This window comes from Myripristis murdjan, chromosome 1, assembly GCF_902150065.1.
Source record: "Myripristis murdjan chromosome 1, fMyrMur1.1, whole genome shotgun sequence".
Classification (NCBI taxonomy): Eukaryota; Metazoa; Chordata; class Actinopteri; order Holocentriformes; family Holocentridae; genus Myripristis; species Myripristis murdjan.
In genome coordinates this window covers 11,977,199-11,990,697 of record NC_043980.1, presented here as the reverse complement: position 1 = coordinate 11,990,697, position 13,499 = coordinate 11,977,199, and positions in this window count along the sequence as shown.

Below are 13,499 nucleotides of genomic sequence, written 5' to 3'. Positions count from 1 at the left end.
CTGCTCAAAATCCGCTTTTTTCCTGTTTGCTTCAGGTAATACGTCTGTCAACCTTTTAAATTTGACACTGAATATCATCCACAAAAACAAGAATAATAACCCAGCAGCAGCTACATGCCACTTTGAATGGTATTTTTTATGCTTGGGGCTCTAGTTTCCCGGCGCAGCGCCGGGTGGCGCAGTGAGGCGAACCCCGCGCAGAGCTAGTTTCGACCGGCGAAGCGGCAGAGGCGGACAGTTTCCAAGTTTCGCAGGCGGAGGTTCGCCGAGATGGGAGTGGTGGCGCAGCGGGGGGAGGTGCCGACAGATTCGGCTTGGCACAGTGACAGTTTCGTGCCAAAAGGCTTCGCCGAGGTGCGCCAAAAGCTCGCCATCTGAAACCACGTCTACTTTCAGCGCAAGGCGGAGCGGAGCTGGCGCAGTGGAAGTTTGGCTGCCTGGTGCACATCACCAAAACCTCACAATCAGCACAAACGGTGCCAATCTCCTTTGATCTGACATCAGCTGTGACGGGACAGTTGATATGGAGATATATACAAGGATACAAGGATACAAGGAAGTTTATTTGTCATTATACAACAGGTTGAATAATGAAATTAAAGTGTGGTTCCCTCTTGATTGATTAATTGATTGTATAGAAAATAAAATTATTAAACATGGAGGAGTGCAGATGGTGCATTTAGTAGTCTCACAGCCTGAGGGAAGAAGCTGCTCTGTAGTCTGGTTGTACGGCAGCGAATACCTCTGTATCTTTTGCCTGATGGCAGCAGGGTGAACAGGCTGTGGCTGGGGTGATATGTATGTGCTGATTGTGATTGTAGCATTGAATAGTGTTTTTTTCGGTATTTATTGCATCGTTCATGTGCCTGACATTCCGGAAGCCTGCCTGTGAGGTTTTGGTGACGTGTCCGCACTGCTCGTCGGTCTCCGCTCCGCGCCTGTCTCCTGGGCTCCACTCCGCCTGCGGCAGTAGACCTCCATGTCAGTTGTGTAAACTTTCATTACGCCTTCACGCAGCGCATTTTAAAGGCAAGGACAGGGGCTCATTTGATTGGTTAAATGTGAATCGGCTGTGTCAAACCCACTCCATGCCTTCTCTCCTCCCCTCCGCCGGTAGGAGGGACGGCGGAGTACTTGCGCCACCGAGCACGGCGTGCCAAACTTGGAAAATCCGCCTGGCCACACCCAGTTGACGAAGCGCATCTGCGCTACGCCCCCGCCTCGCCTGGTCTGCGAAACTAGAGCCCTTGGTCTTTATTTGCTGCCAAGTGTGTTTGACGCTGCAGGTAGGCTAACACATCTTATAAAACACCAGATAAAAATCAAAGTCTATCACGCTTAGGCCTAATATTATTACTTTTATTTCACTTGATATTGACAAAAACTACAGTGATTTACATGTATCTTTTGTTATAGGATAGGGAGAGTCCTTAATGCAATTCTTGAGTGTAATGTTTAATTCATAGAAATAAACTGGAAAATAATTTATTTACACAATTTTCTGCCAGCATTCTTTTCTGGCCTTACTTGCAGCCACAGTAATAATTTTTTGTCCTCCTCATAGCTCTCCATAATGACAATTTGTTCCACCTTAGTTAATTCGGCGGCACGTGATTGGCCCATTTTGTGCAGAAGAAGAGTCAAAATGACCAAATGGCTCTTTTAATGTGAACGTGCACAGAGCTCAAAGAAGAAACCGGAGTTTCACCAAACCAGCTGGTAACCACCATCGTGATACCAGTTGTCTCAACTTGGGGCTTTAGGTTTTGTTGTCGCAAAAAGAAAGCCTGGCTCTGTTGAACGTGCCTGGTAGTGCAGCCGTCAGAGCTCACGTGTAAGGAAGCTCTACACAGAAAAAATGGAAAAGCTATTAAAAGTTTATTGTTACTGATGAGCAACTCGTATTTCTAAGTGTTTACTTTGGCCGACCTGGAAATTTTATGTAATACTGGTGCAAGACTGATGATGCTGATTTAGAGGAACATTGGCACCATTTCTCTGCCTCCACCTACAGTGATGCACATAATACAATGCACAATACCCTGGAATACCCCACAGTGTATTTGCAATCTGATGTGGTTTCCAGCGAGTGAGTCAGCTTCCGTTTCCACACCCAAACAGCTCAAGACAAGATATGACAGACAAAAGTGACAGCAGGGCTCAATAATAAAAGAGCAACCCTCGGTAAAAACAAGATAATAAAAAAGCCATTGGTAAAAGCAAGGTCAATAAAAAAAAAATGTTGAAATTAAATATGCCATTAATCAGTAAAAACAAGTTACTTAGCTAAAGTTAACAAGGGCCATCAGTAAAAACAAGATGAAGGAAAACAAGCTAGAAATGTGAAAAAAAAAAATCAATAAATAACAGAAATTTGCTCCTACAACACAGACGCTGAATTATTATGACTTGTTGATCATACTAATGACTGCTGGGGCAAAGCTGTCTTGTATCATATTTATAATTCATCACGTTTTTATATCATATTTTTACATCAGCAGCTTAAAAAAATAAAATCACAGGTTAGCTGACATCAGACAGGATTAATAAATGATATTCAGGTTGCTCAAGATGGATCGCGGTGCACTGATAGTCAAGTGCACTTCATTTGTTTTATTATAAAATGAGTAAAAACAAACCTCTCCAACACATGGTATCTTATGCCAGCTTCTACCAATATTTCTCATTTTTATCCAGGTATGAAATCGCATTGAAAACATGACATAACAATAATAACAATAACAACAACAATAATAATAATAATAATGATGATAATGATAATGATAATAATAATAAATAAAAAATTTAAAAAATCACAATTTCACCAGTTAGTGGTAATGCCAACATGCACGTAAACTCACACACTGCCTTGGGATGTGCTCAGTGTTCATTTGATCATAATAAAACTACTCCTGAATAAATAAAAAAGTGTTGACCTCTTACAAAGACGACTCAGACGACTCTCAACGATCGTCGTTCACCAGGGTTTCACCTGACTCTGACGACTGTCGTTAACACTAGACCACAAACAATGGTCAAGTGAAACCAGCCCCTAACGACTGTCGTTAACACTAGACCACAAACAATGGTCAAGTGAAACCAGCCCCTAACGACTGTCGTTAACACTAGACCACAAACAATGGTCAAGTGAAACCAGTGCCTGCATGAACACACCCACAGGCATTAGGGTGGACACTCCCACAGAGGTTAAATACCTGGACCTTACCCCACTGTCTTTGTCAGACTAGTGCGGACTGGAAAGACCGATGCGCATGAACTGATGGAGCCCCTTGGATAAGAGGCGAAACGTCTTCCTAAGACAAATACAAGTCCAGTTGCCTACGATTCATTTTTGCCCAAAGAGAACGATGACCTGGATAAATGAGAATATCCATAGACACGCCCTTACCAAAAAGAAGTCAACTTCTAGTTTACCTTTCCAAGTATACACTATATTGCCAAAAGTATTCGCTCGGCTGCCTTCACACACATATGAACATGAGTGACATCCCATTCTTAAACCATAGGATTTAATATGATGTGGGCCCATCCTTTGCAGCTAGAACAGCTTCAACTCTTCTAGGAAGGCTTTCCACAAGGTTTAGGAGTGTGTTTATGGGAATTTTTGACCATTCTTCCAGAAGTGCATTTGTGAGGTCAAACACTGATGTTGGACAAGAAGGCCTGGCTCTCAGTCTCCGCTCTAATTCATCCCAAAGGTGTTCTCTCGGGTTGAGGTCAGGACTCTGTGCAGGCCAGTCAAGTTCTTCCACACCAAACTCGCTTATCCATGTCTTTATGGACCTTGCTTTGTGCACTGGTGCACAGTCATGTTGGAACAGGAAGGGCCATCTCCAAACTGTTCCCACAAAGTTGGGAGCATGAAATTGTCCAAAATGTTTTGGTATCCTGAAGCATTACGAGTTCCTTTCACTGGAACTAAAGGGCCGAGCCCAACGTCCGAAAAACAACCCCACACCATAATCCCCCCTCCACCAAACTTTACACTTGGCACAATGCAGTCAGACAAGTACCATTCTCCTGGCAACCACCAAACCCAGACTCGTCCATCAGATTGCCAGACGGAGAAGCGTGACTCGTCACTGCAGAGAACACGTGTCCACTGCTCTAGAGTCCAGTGGCGGCGTGCTTTACACCGCTGCATCCGATGCTTTGCATTGTGCTTGGTGATGTAAGGCTTGGATGCAGCTGCTCGGCCATGGAAACCCATTCCATGAAGCTCTCTACGCACTGCTCTTGAGCTAATCTGAAGATCACATGAAGTTTAAAGGTCTCAAGCTATTGACTCTGCAGAAAGTTGGCGTCCTCTGCGCACTATGCGTCTCAGCATCCGCTGACCCCGCTCTGTGATTTTATGTGGCCTACCACTCCGTGGCTGAGTTGCTGTCGTTCCCAATCGCTTCTACTTTGTTATAGTACCACTAACAGTTGATTGTGGAATATTTAGTAGCGAGGAAGTTTCACAACTGGACTTACTGCACAGGTGGCATCCTATTACATTACTATTACAGCACCATGCTGGAATTCACTGAGCTCCTGAGAGCGACCCATTCTTTCACAAATGTTTGTAGAAGTAGTCTGCATGCCTAGGTGCTTGATTTTATACACCTGTGGCCATGGAAGTGATTGGAACACCTGAATTCAATGATTTGGATAGATGAGCGAATACTTTTGGCAATATAGTGTACTTAAGTGGAGTTTGAGTATACTTTATCAAGTATACTTTCCTTACCAAGTATACTTGTATTTATGTACTAGTAGTGTACTTACATATGTACTAGTTAGTATACTTACAAAGTATACTTATACTAAAAGTACCCTGATTTGGCCCATTTTTGAGTATACTCGGGTAAACTTCAAGGTTACTTTACTTATATATAAGTATACTTAAATTATACTATTTCTTGTACTTGAGTTGTACTATTCTTTAGTTAAAGTAACCATTCGTATACTCATTAGTGTACTTCAAGTACACTATTGCTTTACTTACTTTGCACTTTTATAAACTTAAAAGTGTACTACTCTTTTACCTTCAATGTACTGTACCTACAATATACTTTACTTATACTTGATGCATACTACAACCATACTTGAATTTGTTGACCCGGCCGGGGATTGAACCCCCAACCTCCCAGTCTCAGGGCGGACACTCTACTACTAGGCCACTGAGTTGGCACAGTCTACTTTGAATCAAATAGCTGAGTAGAGAGGTATCTCATGTGAATAAACACCTCTTGGAAAAAATGCACTTTAATGAACGAAGAACTGAAAAATGCGAGGTACTGAATGAAAGTGTTACAGGGTTTGGGCGCCAACCTTGTGAGAGCAAATGTGACAAATAGGCATGGCATTCAAAACTTCCTTTCCAAAAAGGAGTATACTCAAGTATACTTATAAGTATACTTTTTATGAACTAAGTATACTTTCTGTGAACTAATACTTAAGTAAGTATACTTTTCAGATTACTTTGAATGTACTATCAGGAATATAAAGTTTAAATATACTCCAAGTATAACATACTTGATATACTTTAAGTTTAAGTATATTATCCAATAGTGGTTAAAACTTAGTACAAGTATATAAAAATGTTGTACCTGCTTGCAACATGGAGTGTTATTTTACTGTATTAGCTGGCTTGTTGTATAGCTATTTTACACATTGGCTGCTTTGCCATAACACATACACTGTGAGTGAACCTGTAGTGTACTGCTTATACTTGACTACATTTACACTTAAATACTACTATATTCATGTATATACTGTTTATAGGTTCAAGGTTGCCAGTTGCCACACACAAGGTTTGGAAGGGATCAACGTCATCAAAACACTTGATGACGTTGATCATTTGTATGTTGCCGAATGTATATGAACGTGACTACAATATGATGATTCATGTGCAGTGTGCATTTTCTTTTCTTTCTTTCTTTTTTTTTTTTTTTTTTTAAATTGTAAAGCACTTTGGCACAGTGTTGTTGTTTTTAAATGTGTTTTATAAAGAAAGATGGATGGTACTTTAAGTATGAGTTGAATTCTGATTTGAGCATTGTGTACTTGTGTGTGGCAACTGGCAACCTTGAACCTATAAACAGTATATACGTAAATATAGTAGTATTTAAGTGTAAATGTAGTCAAGTATAAGCAGCTGTAGCGTAGCTGGAGGTGGGGCAGGGGGTCCGCGCGCCCCAGGCCCCAGCTCATGATAGGCCCCCTGACAAGGGGGCTCTTGACGGCCGATTGCTGCAACCACACTGCTGCAATCTGTTTGCCTCACAAACAGATTTGCTGTGGTTGCAGCAATCGGCCGTCATCTGTCAATTCAGCCCGTCGCAGTACCACTTTAACAGCCCCCCTCCCCCGTGCCGCTAGTCTGTCAACGCGCTGGCTGGCTGGCTGGGCCGATTCTTGCATGAGACTACCCGGCCCCCTGTCACCAGCAGCGCTCGATTCTAACCTCTCTGTAGCCTATGTAGGCTATTTGTTTCCATATGCTAATAAAATTAAATTACAGTTGAAATAAAAAAAAATAACCCTAAAATTTAGGCTACATTTTTTGTTTAAAATCAAAAAGTGAAAAGACAACATTAACTTACGTTACCACACCAAACTTCAAACTAGTAAGGGGGGAGGTGATTGGCTGTCAAATGTCACTCCTAGCCTACTGTAACGTTACTTCCTTGTATACATGATGCATCATTTTGATTTGATCGAAGTCTGAAGTTTGCTGACGGTCCCGCTAGCGTCCGATTGCGTTCAATGCTAAAATGGGGAAAAAGTCGGGATGGCAAAAGATCAAGGAGAAACAAAGGAAGAGGAACCTAGTGGCCTTGTGTGCTTCACAACTCAACCCTCTGCTTCGACATCTGGGGTCCGTTTCACAAAGCAGTTTCAACAAACTCCGAGTCTTACCCTGAACTCTGAGTTGATCTACTCTGAGATAGGAAACTGATTTTTCGGTTCCAGAACAGCTGATTTGAGTTAGTTTGATCAACTCTGAGTAGTTTCACCTGGAGTTAAGCGCGTGCACCACAGGTATAAAAAGACAGCGTCAATGGAGCCCCGATTTGACGAGTCACCATGGCAACGAGGAAGCGTCGGGCTGCGTTTCATTCATACAGTGAGTTTGAACAAGTTTTTATTATTATTATTATTTTTTAAAGTGCAACACAGCTGCAGCGGCAAAGGAGAGGGAGACGGTGTGGGAGAACACTGCTACTCGGGTCAATGCTTATGTTTAAATGTCGTCCGGTGCAATCACAATAATATTACAGGGGAAAACTGCTTAAATGGTAGCCTATTCATTTATTTCATTTAGGTGCAATCCCGCGGGGGAGAAGCGCACTTGGCAGCAGCTTAAGATGAAATATAAAAACATTGTTCAATCATGCGCGGTCTTATAACCATCTCCCGACGAATATTTAATTCTCTGCGCAGTAACACTGCACCTTCATCCACGGGATTGTTGTCGAAAGGACATGCCATGTTCGTGGAAAAAAAAGCCGCCACCTAACAACTAATGGACTTCTAATAAAGGCCTACTGACTGTTTTTTTTTTTGTTTTTTTTTTTAAAATAACAGACGGCAGAACTAATATGCCACGCCAAAACTCGCCTGCTGACTGAATGAATGAGGAAGTTAAATACGGTGTGTGGCTGAAAGAGGGCGGACACAGAGAGAAACTCGAGGTTTCATGAGAAAAACCTGGTCCCGACCAGGTTAGTTTCATGGAGTCTGTTACTGCGGTAACTGACCGAGAGCTTCAGTTACCTCCCTCTGTGAAACAGGCTAGAGTTACCCCTCTTTCTCTGCTTTGACTTACCCCCCTTTGTGAAACGGAAAACTCAGGGTTTCCCTCATTTCAGGGTTAACAGACTCAGAGTTTTCACTAAACCTGCTTTGGGAAACGGACCTCTGGCCAGCTGAATGCTCGCCCCGCTAACCTTACCAAAAGTTGTGGGACACAGCATGTTGCTAACGTTAGTATGCGTATCGCTGAGGATGATGCTAGTGGTAGCGATGAGGAGGATAGTAGTAATAATCTACGCTGAAGACACCATTGGTGAGTAACTTGTTTCATATTATTGGCTTAAAGTTGTCATAAATCTGTCTAGCAAAATCTGTCTACCACCGTGTTTCCTTAATTTGTGTTGGTATTGTCGCTGTCGCTCACAGCTAGGTCTACTTTGCTCTGCTTGCATTGATTAGGCTGTGTGTCTTGGTTGTGTGGAAGGCTGCATGGCTTTATGATGATTCATTCAACCATCACATTATTTGGTAAATCCATGGCGCTGACCATGGTGCTGAAATAGGCTGTTGTCGCTTGTACATTAGGCCTACGTTTTGTGTGGATTGATTAGGCGTATGTGGCTTGGCTTGATTGTGTGAATTGATGTGGCTGTATTATGATTTAACCATCAAAAACTACCATAAATTATTTGTAAAACCCATGGCAATAACGATGGTGCTGAAATAGACTACAGTTGGCCAAGGCTAAAGTGTTGTTTTGCAAAATATCAGCAGTTCACTCATCCGATAAATCCATGGCACTGCCATGGTGTTGAAATAACACTACAAGCTTCTTTGACTCCTTACAACAACAACAACATTATAATAACAATGATAATAATAATAATAATAATAATAATAATAATAATAATAATAGGCCAAATATTAACAATAAAACACTTTGTATAGCATCTTATTCCTGATAGGCCCACTACAAGGTCCCGCCCCCCCTGCATTAACCAGCCAGCTACGCCACTGATAAGCAGTACACTACAGGTTCACTCACAGTGTATGTGTTATGGCAAAGCAGCCAATGTGTAAAATAGCTATACAACAAGCCAGCTAATACAGTAAAATAACACTCCATGTTGCAAGCAGGTACAACATTTTTATATACTTGTACTAAGTTTTAACTACTATTGGATAATATACTTAAAGTATATCAAGTATGTTATACTTGGATTATACTTAAACTTTGTCTGTGTACTCATCAGTATAAACTAAGTATACTTTTGTTAAGTATATTCCTGATAGTACATTCAAAGTAATCTGAAAAGTATACTTACCTAAGTATTAGTTCACAGAAAGTATACTTAGTTCATAAAAAGTATACTTATAAGTTACTTGAGTATACTACTTTTTGGTAAGGGCGACCTCTTACAAATTACAAATGAATGAATGAATGAATGAATGAATGAATGAATGAATTAATATGTTTATTTCGATCACAGCAGCACAACTTATTAAACATAATTAAAGAATTAAAGAAAATGAATATGGTTTGTTGAAAAGGGTTTTCGGCTGAAGCAAAAGCTTATGGCTGCCGAATCCTTGTAATCAATTTCATTTCTGTTTCATCCTGAAATTCTTTATAACGATAAGCAAACAAAACACAGGTAAGATATTAATTGTACTGTTTACATATACATACATGCATAAGTGTGTACCTGAGTGCACATATATACATATTGTACATGCCAGCTGTCATACAAAAAGCATACATACTGACATACATACTCTTTTTTAACCTCTGATAACTAACAGGTAAGTATATGTCTGTGTCAGTTTGGGAGCGGAGTTGAGTACAAACTAAAGCAACATGCTAGAGAAGACACCGACCGTCTGTTTCTGGCCAAGCCGGTAATGTAGGTGACATAGTTTTATCTTTACCGCAATCACTTTGTCAATAACCTTTGTTGACTTGCATGAAGTGATTGCGAAATCCTGGCAAAGGGAGTGGCATAGTACCCATGCATCTCCATCAGCGTCTCTATCTGTGTCTCTATCTGTGGTTCAGTCTTTGTGTGTGTGTGTGTGTGTGTGTGTGTGTGTGAATCTTTTTATGTGATCAGATGCAAAGAGTTCGTAAGAAACTGCCCACAAAATGCCCTTCCAACCAAATTTGTTAGTAGTTCAAGAAGACGGAAGTGGACATTTGCTGACAGGGCTTAGCACGACAAAATAAAGTGAGGACAGACCACAATCTCTGTCATCATGTGTACTTTGAAGTGAACAAGAGGGTCGTAAATTACGGCAAACAACAAAGTTCATTAGGTTCAAGTTACAGGGAATATTACTGGATTTGTTTTCACACAAAATTTTCCAGACTTCCACAATGACAGATTTAATCATTCATTTGTTTATTTATTTATTTATTTTTTTTTTACAGGGCCAGTGCTCAATAAAAATGTTGGTCCTTGTGAGCCTGACAACAGCAGCGAGTGAACCTGTTTAAACAGTGTCGGCAGCATGAGGTCCTGACCTTCACACAATGTTGGATGACGGACTAAACAGAGCGCTGTTGATTAACATCCAACCTCACATACCTTTCCAGATCATCATCAGGCCAGGCCAACATGAAGGACGGCTTGCGTCCCCTGTGAAATCTGAGTTTAGTTATTTTGTTGTATGATAACAGCAATGCACTTTGTCATAGACTATATTCATGACACTTGATTTTGTAATATATGTTTTATTTAAGTTACAGATTGCAGCGCAAGTGCGAAGAGAGTTGGGTTACCTGTTGTCAAATTAATGCACCTCTAGCCGTGCCAAGTTTTCCTTTATGCTGCTTCTTGGAGATTTATTTATTGCATAATTTTATGAAACTCTATGTTATAAAAAGCCTGATTCTGCTTAATGCAGCTCATAAGTGTGTATGTTGGGGCAAAACTCAACTCAAACATTACTCAACAAAATCCCTTTTCTTGAATTTGTTTGTCTGGAAAATACCAATTTAGTGTCAGAATGTTTGGAAGATGTGTGTCTTGTGGAAAAACACACCTCAGTGACTACAGGTCATAAGAATCAATCAGAATCTGTACTCAGGTAAGAGTCGGGACCTGCCCTTTGCCCCCCTGTGTGTGACTGTGATGCTGATCATGAAATCACATGTGGGACCTCCAGGGGTTTTAGATATGTGCAACAAATGGGTGAGTCCAGTAATGAAATGGAAAGTGACTTGGGGAGTTTTGTTTCTGTTTATTCAAATAATGCAACCATATATGGATGAAAGAGTGTGATTCCCCGGGTTGTGTGTGCAGGTCATGTACTGTGTGAAGCTGTTCTTGGACGGGACCCAAGAAAAATGTATGAGGAATCATGTGTTATTCTGTCATACAGAATGTAAGAGGTGATGAGATGATGAAAGAGAGAGAGAGAGATTGAGAGAGAGAGAGAGAGAGAGAGAGAGAGAGAGAGAGAGAGAGAGAGAGAGAGAGAGAGAGAGAGAGCTAGATATCCACCAGAACCACACCTTTTGGCAGAAGAGAGTACCCCGTTTTAGCGTGGCTTTCACCAGATAAACACTGCAGAGCATAAAGCAAACACTACGGCAACATACAAATCAAATCAAGTTATAAACCTGAGTTGATGTTGCCTTTGACATTTTGCATTTTAGAAAGGTGTGATCCTCGACCTTGTGCGTCAAGTGGAAATCCTCAAATTTATACTACAGTAAGCCGAGGCACAAGGCATACCTTGTGTTGAATCTTTACTTTGAAAGCGGAAAGATTTTTTTTTTTTTTTTTTTTTAAATCTGGCTTGTAACTTACAAGGGATGTAAAATCTAAATATATACACCTTAGCAAACTTCTCACTTTTACCGCTTGCATCCACTCATCCTCATCTTGGTCTCTGGCTCCCATTTCCTCACAATAACAACTTAAGTCATCCACCTATTGTTTGTTGTTACAGCTAAATACCACATTTGTACTGACATTATGTTAGTCGGGCACTCTGGACAATCGCATACCTGTGCTGGTGGTTTCCCAACACGGTGAGGCTCCAAACAGATGCGCAGATTGAATAGTTCTTGTAAAGCTCTGGTTGTATGTGATGTACTTACAGCGATGCTTGCTTTCCAAAGAACAGCTGATATGATCCAGGAGAGGAGAGCAAAGGAGAGGACCTTGAAGTCGCTCCATTTGGTTGATCTTCATCTTGCGACGGCCACGAGGCTCAACAGCGCTTTGAGGTTCGTGGTGCAGCCGTTAGCCACACCGTGCTGCGATGCCCACAGGGAGCTTGTTGTTGTAGAAATGTCTGGTGATGGCCTAGGTCTTTGCACGCCGTCTGTTTCCAGAGCTGTCATAGCAGTAGGACCTTTGCTGCTGCAGCGGGCCAACACCATTACCGTCCTCAGTATGGCAATGGAGAAACAGGAGAACGACTGATGGTTCCATTGCTGTAGATGACATCCCAGTGGTCGCTGATGCATAGATTGATTCCTGCAGTTCCTCAGTGAATGAGCATCTCAATATATGCATGTAGAGAGGCTAAGCTGCCATCAGTGTGCAAGTTACTTGGATTCAGTGAAGGATCAGTGCTGACATCCACACAAGAGGGCAGGGAGGAACAAATAACACCATGCTCCGGACCCCGGCATTGTTTGGTTATTAGGGGATAGTGGTTATTCTCCCTGCTCTTATCTTCTAATGCCGGTCAAACACCCTGAACACTGGAAAAGGGCAACTGGTGTATGGAAGCACCGGGTGTGCTGCATCAGCAAACACGTGGTGGCCTACAGTTGAGGCCCAGTGAATGCTGTGCTGTTGTGATCATCACATGTTGGCTCAATAATCGTTGGTTTACACAGGAGAGTGCCGTCGTCTGTGTTGTTTTAAGGATATTTAATTGTAATGTAATTGTAATTCTTGCTTTGGTTCGATTTCCTGTGGCCCAGTTTTCATGGTAGGCCTGTTAAATAAATTAAACAACTGTAGCTTGTTTCCCCAACAATATCACCCCTTAAATTGTCCTTCATTCATTTTCATCACTGAGCAGGAAATTTTAAAACACAGTCACTCAAATATGAGCCAGCATGGCAGATATTTAATGCAATCACATTCAAACCAAAGGGATTTGTGCAAAAAGTTAAAGATATAGTAGCTCTTTAGGAATGTTTATTTAGGAATTCAGCACCACAATACACAATGTTTATCCATTTTTTACAATTGAATTTTAATGTCACAAAGAAAAAAACATGATAATCAAACTACAGTAATGGGAGAAGACTTACTACAAGGCATTATTACTTTCATAAATATGACACCAGTTAACATAAAGGTGCCTTGTCAACATTTTGTTGTACTTTTTCCTGAAGAAAAAAAAAACAAAAAACATTGTAATATATAAGTTTGCATAGGTGTTCTAAACAAACTTGCAACTATTGGGCAATGTGTGTTTTGGAAAATGTACCTCAAGTCAGAAGGTAAATTCTGGACAAGGAGCAGACACAACAGAGCTTTCCATTGTTTCACTTGCACACGGCAATTATATTTACCGTGCAATGACTACAGCTCGCATTACTAGATCAAGAATTTATTTTGCCACAATTTTAGTCTGATATTGTATGCCACTGGAAGTAAAATCATTTCCAGAGAATGCAGCCACAACATTTAGAGCTGGAAAGTCATGAAATCACATAAATGTCCTTTACATCACTACTAAGGTGGCCATTATGGCTGTTTTTTTCG